The sequence below is a fragment of the Callithrix jacchus genome, chromosome 1 (assembly GCF_049354715.1).
Source record: "Callithrix jacchus isolate 240 chromosome 1, calJac240_pri, whole genome shotgun sequence".
Taxonomy (NCBI): Eukaryota; Metazoa; Chordata; class Mammalia; order Primates; family Cebidae; genus Callithrix; species Callithrix jacchus.
Window position 1 is genome coordinate 197,149,188 of NC_133502.1, and position 11,074 is coordinate 197,160,261.

Here is an 11,074-nt window from a genome sequence, read left to right on the forward strand (position 1 = left end):
AGGGAGATCTATTGTTGGGGGAATCCATCTGTTTCTATGAGGCAAGCGTTTCTCAGTGTGATTCTCAAAATGTGTGCATTTGAACTACCAGAACAGCTGATAAATGCAGGCCTCCTGATTCAGATTCTGATTGAGTAGGTCAGGAGTTTGAACCCGGCCACAGGTGAGTCTCAGGCAACTGAAGTTTGAGAAGTACTGCAAGTCTCTCCCAGGCCCTCTCGTCCCTGCCCACCTCTGTAATAGCTCTCATGTCTGCAATCATGTATTTAAATACACTTACTGAAGGTTGGGCATGGTGGCTTACGCCTATAAGCCTAGCACTCTGGGAGGACAAGACAGGTGGATTGCTTGAACCCAGGAGTTCAAGATCAGCCTGGACAACATGGTGAAACCCCATCTCTACAAAAATTAGCCTTGCTAATTGTGTGTGTGTGTGTGTGTGTGTGTGTGTGTGTGTGTGTGTTTTGTTTTGTTTTGAGACAAAATCTCACTCTGTTGCCCAGGCTAAAGAGCAGCGACGCAATCTCGGATCACTGCAACCTCCACCTCCTAGGTTCAAGTGATTCTCCTGCCTCAGCCTCCTTAGTACCTGGGACTGCAGGCATGTACCACCACGCCTGGCTATTTTTTTTGTACTTTTTAGTAGTGATGGGATTTTGCCATGGTAGCCAGGCTGGTCTCGAACTTCTGACCTCAGGTGATCCACCTCCCTCAGCCTCCCAAAGTGCTGGGATTACAGGCCTGAGCCACTGTGCCTGGTCTGCTAATTTTTTTATTAGCTGGGATGCCAAGCAGCCTTCCAGCTACTCAGGAGGCTGAGGTAGAAGGATCATTTGAGCCCAGGAGACAGAGGCTGCAGTAAGCCATGAGCATACCACTGCACTCTAGCCTGGGTTACAGAGTGAGACCCTTTCTCAAAACAAACAAACAAACTTACTGAGTCTCTGTGCCAAGCTTTGCTCTAGTCACTTACGATACAGGAGAGACCCAAAGAGACCACATCCTGCCCTTGTAGGGCTTATAGGCTAGTGAATAAGACAAAGAATAAACAAATAAGTATATAATAAATATGCAATATGGCCAGGTGCAGTGGCTCACACCTGTAATCCTAACACTTTGGGAGGCCAAGGCAGGTTGATCACCCAAGGGTCAGGAGTTCGAGACCAGCCTGGCCAACATGGCAAAACCCTGTCTTTACTAAAAATACAAAAATTAGCCAGGCATGGTGGCACACACCTATAGTCCCAGCTACTTGAGAGGCTGAGGCAGGAGAATCACTTGAACCTAGGAGGTGGAAGTTGCAGTGAGCCAAGATTGCGCCATTGCACTCCAGCCTGAACAACAGAGCAAGACTCTGTCTCAAGAATAAATAAATAAATAAATAAATATTCAATATGATAATAAACACTGTAGGGAGGGCTGGTGGAATGCTGTTGCATGTGTCAAAGAGGGTTCTCTGATAAGGGGCATTTGAGCAGGAACCTGGTTCTTCTAAGTTCCCTGAGACCACCAACGGTTTGCCCATTGACCCAATCTCCAAATGTATTCATTCACCAATATTAATTGAGGGCCTCTTATGTGCCAGGCAAATCTGTCCAATATCCCCTACGTGGCCCCATGAGGGAGGCTTAAATTTCATTCCCTGGAATTCTCAGCAGTTCCTCAGTTTGTCACAGCACCTCTCAATTCCCCTGGTCCCTTACACACCTTTATGTTCTGTGACCCCTGCCCACCCACCTCCTGCACTTCAGCTCACTGCTCTGAATCTGTCACTTCCCAATCAACATGGTGCATCAGACATCACGTTCTTCATATGACACAACCTAGCAGAAGGTTTGGTGAGGGTTCTATGTTGCCTGGGTCAAGGGAGCTACAAGGAGTAGCGAAAGCTTCTTCATGTCCATGCTAACTCTTCTTCTGGTTAAGCAAGATCCTGGAGTCAGCAGCTCGAATAAAAATGGTTAAAATGTGTGTGCTTTGGTGGATGAAGAGGCTGAGCACAGGAGGAAACTAAAATTGCTGGCTACCCCTAAGTCAGACTGTGTGTAAGTGGTTTGCTTACATCATCTCATTTAATTGCTACGACAATACTGTGAAGTTGGTAATAAGCCCATTGTCACAGACGGACAACTGAGGCTCAGAGAGCTTCAGTACTGCATGTCTAAGGCTGCATAACCAGTGATGGGTAAAATGAGGATTCAAACCTACGTTTGAGCCTGAAGCTCCTTGTTTTCTTCCACCAAATGAATTGAGAGTTTGTAAAGGCAAAAATTCTAAACAGTGCCTCTTGGGTTGACAGAAATCATGATGACGTTGCCAGCAAAAGACTTGGAGGAACGCTGAGTACACAGCCTCTCAGTTCTAGGTAGGTCATATGTGTCAGCCAGCAGGTTGAGTTTCTAACCGTCACATCGTGACCTGAACACCCTCCCACTCCACTGCTGAACTACCTAGATAGAATCTGGCAGGGCTGATATGTAACTACCTTAGACAGGTGTAAGCGGGGAGAAAATACGGACAAAAAGACAACAAAAAGCAAGCTTGCAAGAAAAACAAAGAACTGAACTCACCCCTAATGCGTCTGATTCAGGCTTCTGCAAAACTACCAGATGCATGCAGACCAAACTCATTATTAAGAAATGCAAGGAATCGGATGTTGTCTTAGGCTGAAACAAACCAAAACAAAAAAAGAAATGCAAAGAAAATAGCTCCGTGGAGCTGTCCTAAATTCATTTACCATGCTCGAGCTCGTAACATTGAGCCAAGTGACTCCCCGTTGTGTTCTATTGGTGCTCACCTTGTTCTCTCTAGGTATGCACCAGGTGATGAGAAGATACACTGTCTAGGTTCTTCAGACAGGCTTATTTCTCCCTGGAATCCAGAAAATTCCGACTACCTGCAGTGTGCAAAGGCAGCTGGCCAGGGGAAGGATGCTGGCGCCAGGTCCTGGGGCCCCTCCCTGGAGGCAACAAATACCTCTCAGATTGCAGCTGCAGAAATCGAGAGGAGAATGGGGGAACGGGATGGTGCGCTGCAGAGGCAGTGGTTTGGACAGCGACTGGGTGACTCATGCCCCAAGCAGCTTTTTACAGGAGTTGCAAATTCCAGTAATAGCAGATCAGGAACATCTCTCGAGGGACATCCTACCAATCGAAGGTGCCTCCTGCACCATCTTGGCAGCCCTGAGTTGGCATCTGAACAGCTTATCTCTTCGGATCCTTCGCTGGATCCCAAAGGTTTTCCTTGCTTTGGCTCCTGGGCTTCCTGAAACTTGGAGGTTATGCTGCCCTGAAGTTGGAGGGACTAGATAATATTTAATGTCTATAGACACCACACCTGAGTCTCATCCCTGCTATTCCAAATAGGGGTGCTACTTCCTTGTCTCGTGTCCTGGATGGTTGAATAGAGTATCTTGTGTCCTTCCAAAAGACACTCTATAGCCACCTCCCCTCTGTCCTAGCTTTCTGGAGGTGACTGTGTGGACCCCATCAATGAATGCTCTCTCTCTGGCCTGTAACTCAAAGGTGGGTATACCCTATGAGCAGCCCTGGCAGGAAATAAAAAGTCGGGAGGAGAGTGAGGCCGTTTCTCCTGGCTTTCCCTTTGTGGAGTCACCACAAGCTGACTGTGTCTCTTGTGAGAATAATCCAGCCCTCTGTAAACAACATGGGTCTCTCCAGGTTCTGGTAGCCTTACTTTGTCCATTCAGGCCCAAGGGGATAACACCTCCCCTGTTCCTGGTCTTCCCCTGTTACTAGTCTGTTACTATTCTGTTACTAGTCTGGAAGAACTATCCATATCCTTCCTGGAGTTTTATTCAACCCTGCTCAATCCCTTTATTAAAACTTCTTCAGGCTGGGTGCGGTGGCTCATGCCTGTAATCCCAACACTTTGGGAGGAGAGGCAGGAGGATCGTTTGAGACTAGGAGTTCAAGACCAGCCTGGGCAACATAGCAAGACTCCGTCTCTATAAAAAAATTTAAAACATTAGCCAGGCATGATAGACCACACCTGTGGTCCCAGCTACTCAGGAGGCTGAGGCTGAAGAATCACTTGAGCCCAGGAGTTGAAGGCTGCAGTGAGCCATAATTGCACCACTGCATTCTAGCTGGGTGGCAGAGCAAGACCTACATCTAAAAATAAATGAATAAATAGCAAGCCGTCTTCAAAGGACCCAATGTGGAAGCACATCATCACCCCACTGCTGGACACCGGAGTGATACTAATGGTTTAGGTAGATGCAAACCTCACCCGCCTCTCCTCTCTCCTGCTATTGCTGTTACCATAGCTATGTGAAGCAATAAGATCCAATCCTTGTTAAGGATCATTTGAGGGGGGTGAGCGGACTCTGTGCTATGCCACTTAGAATAAAACCCAAGTTCCTTACCATGGCTTCAAAGGTCTGAGCTGTCCCTCCAAATTCCTCTCCCTCCACACAGTCCCCCTGATCTGTCCCAGCCACAACGGGCCTTTTGCCATGATTGAAGCCAAGCTTGTTCACACATATAAGTCTTTGCACTTGAAGTTTCTTCCTTCCCTCTGCCTTCTACCGGGGTTCCTATGTGAGGGATTCTCATAGGTTGTCAAGTTTAATCCTTCCTCCTGCAAACTTGAGGTGGACTCTCTCTCTCCCTCTCTCTCTCTCTCTCTCTCTCTCTCTCTCTCTCCCCCTCCCTCCCTCCCTCCCTCCCTCCCTCCCTCCCTCTCTCTCTCTCTCTCTCTCTCTCTCTCTCTCTCTCTCTCTCTCTCTCTCTCTTTGGCATCATTGTGTTCCAGGAGCTGCAAAACTCAAGTGTCTTTGAACATGACAGGTAACAGAAGCACGAGAAGGAGCCAAGACTAATAAAAATCATTCAGCCCTCTTGGTCTGGCTTTTGTTTTTCCCCTTTTGACAGAGACGTGGAAGCAGAGAAATATTTCCTTACTATAAACACACACACGTGCGCGTGCGCACATTCTCATACACATACTTGTACGCAGTGCAAAGATGAAGAGTACCAAGTGACAATTGTCACTGAAGCTGGAGAGCAAGAGGGACTGGGTGAGCACTGAGGCAAACCACACACCAGCCAATTTGCTGTTTTGCAGAAATCTGACCCAAGGTGGCCAGATATTGTTGTTTTCCAAGAGACGCTGAAAATCTAAATTTTTATATGGTGTCTCCTAAATTTTAAATGTTGGCAATTTTGAAAACCCTGTGCAGGCTACACTAAACATATCTTTGTGCTGGATTTAATGCAGAGGCTGCCAGCATATAATCACTGCTATATGTTCAGTGGGCTTAGCATAGTATATGCCCAATAATTATGTTGAATAAATGAATGGTCTTTCCAGTTGACTTCTCAGCATTTAGAAGTAGCTGACAGGTGGTTCAACTCCCCTCTGTTTGGAACATTTTTGAAAAGCAGATTCAGAACGGGAGGAAGCTTCTTCACTATAGCTGGAAGCTTTAAGGTATGTCTGCTCCTGGACTCAGATGCAACCCATCAGAAATTTCTTGAGGATTCGATTTCTGTATCACTCAGACTGGAGCTGGTGTATGAATCAGTAAGCACTGACATGGCCATGTCTGTTTTTTATGGTCAGCATCTGTTCTGATGGTTGGCACCATGGTGTACAGATTGTTAGGCAATTTTAATATCACTCCCAACTAGGTGCAGAACTGGAAACCTATTACTGGTCATAGTCTGTTACCACCAAGAAAGCCTCATGGAGGTGGGAAATGACACACATTGTCAAAACAAGATCTAGTTCACTTAGGTGTTGAATTCTATTCCAGGTTTTATAGCGGGCTGATTCTCTCAAATATCTTATTGGAACCTGGCCATGCTTCTCATTTCTGTTTTCCCATCTGGGAGACATACAGGCTCTCACACCTAGTTTCCGTGCCTAGCCAAAGCTATTCCAAAGCTCCTAGAGAACATGGGATGATGAGACATCCTGATAAAGGTAATGAGGTGGAACAAGTGCAGGGTGACCCGGTGGAAGACAGGTGATGGCTTTGGGAAGAGGTTCTAATTAATTCACTTTCCCCAGTGTATAAAAGCAAGCTTTCCCCCAGGCTTCACAAACAGCAGGCTCATGTCTAGCTCTACCTCTTTGCACCCTAAGCGGGAAGTTCATCGCTGTTCAAATGCTAAATAGATGTTAACAGCACTTTACTGGATCCGCTCAAGGTGATTTCGATTTGTTCTTATCTTATAACAAGGTGATTTCGATCTGTTCATCTTATAACACGTGTGTGTGTGGCTCTGCTTTCTGGACAGTTAGGATTACTCATGTGCGTGTGCCAACCAACCAAATCAAATCATCCAATGTGATAAACCCATTCGGAGGGCTATTCACTAGAATCTATTCTAGGCAAACTTATTCCCTAGAATTTGTGACTCAGTTTTAACTTCATATTTCTCAGAGCAAAGCTTCCCAACTTTTATCTGGGGTAGCCTAGGGCAGTGGTTTACAAACTTATTTTAGTCCCAGGATCTTTTATAATAGCTTCCAAATACAGAGGCCAATGTATAAAGCTGAGAAAGGTCAAGCAGATCAGAGGGAAGAGCTGGAAACCTGGGCACTGTCTCTGCTTCTCTGTCTTGTTGCCCACGCACGGGGACTACCAGGAACCTCTTGAAACACACTTGAAACAGCTGCACTTGTGAATCTCCAAATAACTCAAGTTGTATTGGAAACTCACAACTCCAACTTTCAAAAACAAAGGGTTAATTTTACTGTGTCAAATTGCCTTCTTACAATTTATAATCTCATAATATTTCAAACATTCCTAAAGAGAAATAGAACAAATATTTATGTACCCATCACTCGATTTTATCAAATCTTAACATTTTTCTGTGGTTATTTTTAAAGGAGTAAAATATTACAAATATTGTCGAAGCCCCTTTATATGCTCCTCCCAAATCTCATTCTCCTTTTCTTCTTCCTTCCTCCTCAGACATAACCACTACACTGAATTCGTATTGATCATCCGAATGAAATATTTTTCCTATAAACACATAATAATATATACATTTTCCCCTAGTGAGAATATATAAATACACACACACACACACACACACACACACACACACACACACAACCAGATGCAGTGGCTCATGCCTATAATCGCAACACTTTGGGAGGAAGAGACAGGAGGATGACTTGAGCCGAGGAGTTTAAGGCCAGCCTGAGCAACATAGTAAGATCCCATCTCTACAAAAGATTAAAAAATTAGCCATATATGGTGGCACATGCCTGTAGTTCCAGCTACTCAGGAGGCTGAGGTGAGCCCAGAAGGTTGAGGCTGCAATGAGCCAAGATCATGCCACTGCACTCCGGCCTAGGCAACAGAGCAAGACCCTATCACCCAAAAAAAATGTAATGTTACAAATATCAATCTGCAATTTGCTCTTCTAGCTCAACATTGTATTTTGGAGATTTATCCACCTTGATGCATGTAGCTCTGGCTCATACACTTTACTACGTCAAATTGTGTTGTATAAATTTGCGTGTGAAAATTTTCACAGAATGTTGTAATGAACATTCTTCTTTGTATCTACTCTGAAAACTTCTCTAGGACCGAGCGTAACACACACACACACACACACACACACACACACACACACACAGAGTAAAACAAAAGTTTCACAAAACAATTGTCTTCCTACACTTTCAGAAACATTCTCATAATGTATATCATAGTTTTTTTTGAAATCAGGTTGACATTTCCATTCCTAGTTTGCTGAAAGTTGTTCATCGTGAATGGGCATTGAATTTTGTCAAATTCCTTTTTCACAAATAAGACTTCTTATTTGCCATTTATTATAAGTCTGAACTTTAAACAGATTCTTGGACTGGTGGTTCAGATCCATCAGCTTGTTCATCTTTAGCACCCGTCTTGCCCCCAGTGGCTTTTCCAGAACTGCTTCCTTCACTATGAAGCTCCATGAGTTTTCCCAATTCAAACCTGGGCTTCTTCAGCATTTGAAAATATTAAATCAAAACAATACAAAAAATGCTAAAGTTTCCCTTGCCGACTGCTCCTAGTTCCTTGTTCCTTCTTGGTGCCCCCTGAAGCTGTAACTCTGATGAATTTGGTGTGCTTCCTCTGAGGGATAGTCTTTGCATTTACAAACATGTAATATTTTATATTTTATATAGAAGAACATCCTAGTGTATTCTTCTAGTGCTTTCCCTGCTTTTATATAAATACATGTGTATACCCACAACATGTATATGTGTGTGTTATGTAGATAAAATCATACCACAATCCTAATTCTGCTTTTTTTATTTTTGCCCTGTTATTTGTCTAGGAGCTTTATCCACATTGCTATATATACATCTAGCTCCTTCTTTTAATAGCTTCACAGTATTATGTAATACGAAAGGACAACTATTCTTTTATCTTAGAATTCCTGTAAGGTAGACACAGCATCGTGAAATTGTTGGTTTCAGTGTATACACATTTGTTGTTGTTTTAACGAATACTACCAAATTGTTCTCTGAAGTGACCATACCAGTTTCTTAGTGCACCAACCAACCAAGCAAGCATTTCTTTCTTTCTCTCTTTCTTCCTTCCTTTCTTTCTTTTGTTCTTTCCTTCCTTTCTCCTTCCTTCTCCTCCTTCTCCTTCTTTCCTTCTTTCTCTTTCTTTTCTTTCTCTCTTCTTTCCTTTTCTTTCTTTTTCCTTCCTTCCTTTCTCCTCCTTCCTTCCTTCTCCTCCTTCTCCCTCCCTCTTCTTTTTTCTTTTCCCTTCCCTCCTCCCTCCCTTTCTTCCTTCCTTCCTTCCTTCCTTTCTTTCTTTCTTTCTTTCTTTCTTTCTTTCTTTCTTTCTTTCTTTCTTTCTTTCTTTTCTTTCCATTCTTTTTCTTTCTACAGAGTTTTGCTCTGTTGCCCAGGCTAAAGTGCAATAGCGCGATCTCAGCTCACCACAACCTCTGCCTCCTGGTTTCAATCAATTCTCCTGTCTCAGCCTCCAGAGTAGCTGGGACTACAGGCATGCACCACAACACCTGGCTAATTTTTGCATTTTTAGTAGAGATGGGGTTTCACTATGTTGGCCAGGCTTGTCTAGGACTCCTGACCTCAGGTGATCCACCTGCCTCAGCCTCCCAGTCTTGGGATTACAGGCATGAGCCACCGTGCCTGGCCACAAGCACATTTTCCACCGACTTGCTGTGACCTTGATTGAGCAAGGCATGTTTTCTCTCTGGGCCCCTATCTGTAGGAGGAGGGAGCTGGGTGGACCCTGTGAGTGCATGAGACAGGGTAATGATAGGTTGTGCAGTCTCAGTGGGTAGGATTACTGCCCTAAAGAAGGCCTCAAGAGCAGGAGGATGCAGGTGGCAGCCAAGCTGAAGGCAGGCAATTCAGATAGATGCACTTGGTCCTCCTCTTGGCCCCTCCATGAGCACAGTGTCAGTTTATCTGGAGCTCTCACCCAAAATCCGCCTCTGAACGGCCCAGATGCCCTTTTCTGCAGAACTCACCTACTAGGATCTCCCAGAGGTTGACAGAGGCCCAGGTCATTTCCATTTATTGAGACTCCCAGCAAATTAAAACGATGAAGAAACGGTAAGCAGGGTTGACAACACTGCGTGTATGGTAATATTGCCATTGAACAAATCAATATTCCTAACAAATGCATAGCAGGAGTCTACAGATATATCATTGCACCGGTCAAAGACAATTATAGGATTAATAGACAATATTAATTCATAATACAGTACAGATCATTGGTGCAGGAACGGAACACACATTTATAATATACAAATATCTTCTTTTTTTTTTTTCAAACCTGCCAGGATAATGCTGTGACTGAATGCATGAGTGCCTTTGGAGAATTCTGAGTTTGAGCAACTTTCTGAATATGAGATGAGTCAAATGCCCCCCACCCCATTTTCCCACCCCATCCAGCCTCAATCCCTCTTAGGCTGACAGTGAAGAGAGACATTCCATTTAATGTTTCTAAATCTGTTGCCTGTGTTGATTGTCCACACTTTGAGCAAATCTGTGCATATTATGGTTTTCCAATGTATGTGTTTTGGTTTATGTTAGTAGAATAAAAGGGGAAAAGAAGTTCTTCCTCTTTTGAAGTTAAGGAAAGGAGAGAGACAAGGTAGAGTCTAAGACCCGGAAGAGGTGTATTCACGGAAGAGGGGTATTCACTGAAAGAGGTGTATTCTGAAACATGAAAGAACTGGGTTCTGGGACATGACAAAGCAGGTTCTGGGACAAGGAGAAGGTAGGTTCTGGGACACGGAGGAGGTGGGTTCTAGGCTATCACAGTAGAGGCAGATTCTTAGGTCAGACATCAGGTGGATTTTGCGACAGAGATGAGAGGTGGGTTCTGGGAAGTGGAAGGGTTGGGTCCTGGGACAGGGAGGAGGTGGGTCCCGGGACAGGGCGGAGGTGGGTACTGGAGGAGGGGTCCTGGGGACAGGGACCAAGTAGGTTCTGGGATAAGGATGAGAGATTGATTCTGGGACAGACATGAGGTGCCTTCTGGGCCATGATAGAGATAAATTCTGGGACACAGGAGAGGTGGCTCTGGGACAGAGACAGATGGACTGTGGGCGGGCCATCCCACTCTATGCTCCCAGAACCCACCCATGCAGTTTCCTTGGCGTTCCTATCACATCCCAGAGCCACAGTTGGCTTGTCTACCCCAGGTCTTAGCTCAAACGTCACCTCCTCCAAGCAGCCTCCGTGGGGCCTCCATTCCCCACGGACAGACAACCGTCCTGCCTGTGCTTCCCCTCCTGAACCCTACCCGGGGGTGATGGTCCCCTCTGGTTAGACTGTGGCTCTCTGAGGGCAGGGCGGGCCTGAGCGCTCACCGCGCACGCTCAGCGCAGCAGGCAGGGCCGGGGACCCAGGCTGGCCCATCATTACTGTACTGAGCGAATGAGTTTCCCATGAGACTAAGAATCCGGTTTGATTCGCGGTTTCATTCCAAGTGCCTGAGGGCTTCAGAAGTGTGTGTTGAGTCCATCAATAAAGGAAAGAAGGCGTTCGGACGAGAGGAAGTGAGGGGGGTAAGTGAAAGAGAAAGAAAAGGAGGAAATGGAGCCGAAGGCGACTC

General features: G+C 45.2%; 1 long non-coding RNA gene across 1 annotated transcript in view; it reads right to left on the reverse strand.

The window, feature by feature from the left end:
* Positions 1-3,012, reverse strand: part of LOC108594010 (uncharacterized) — a 28,180-nt gene extending 25,168 nt beyond the window's left edge. The window contains exons 1-2 of the long non-coding RNA XR_001914651.4: positions 2,798-3,012; positions 2,571-2,666 (exon numbers count right to left, since the gene is read on the reverse strand). This is a non-coding gene — a long non-coding RNA (uncharacterized LOC108594010). The remainder of the gene's footprint in view (positions 1-2,570; positions 2,667-2,797) is intronic.
* Positions 3,013-11,074: the final 8,062 nt, after the last annotated feature.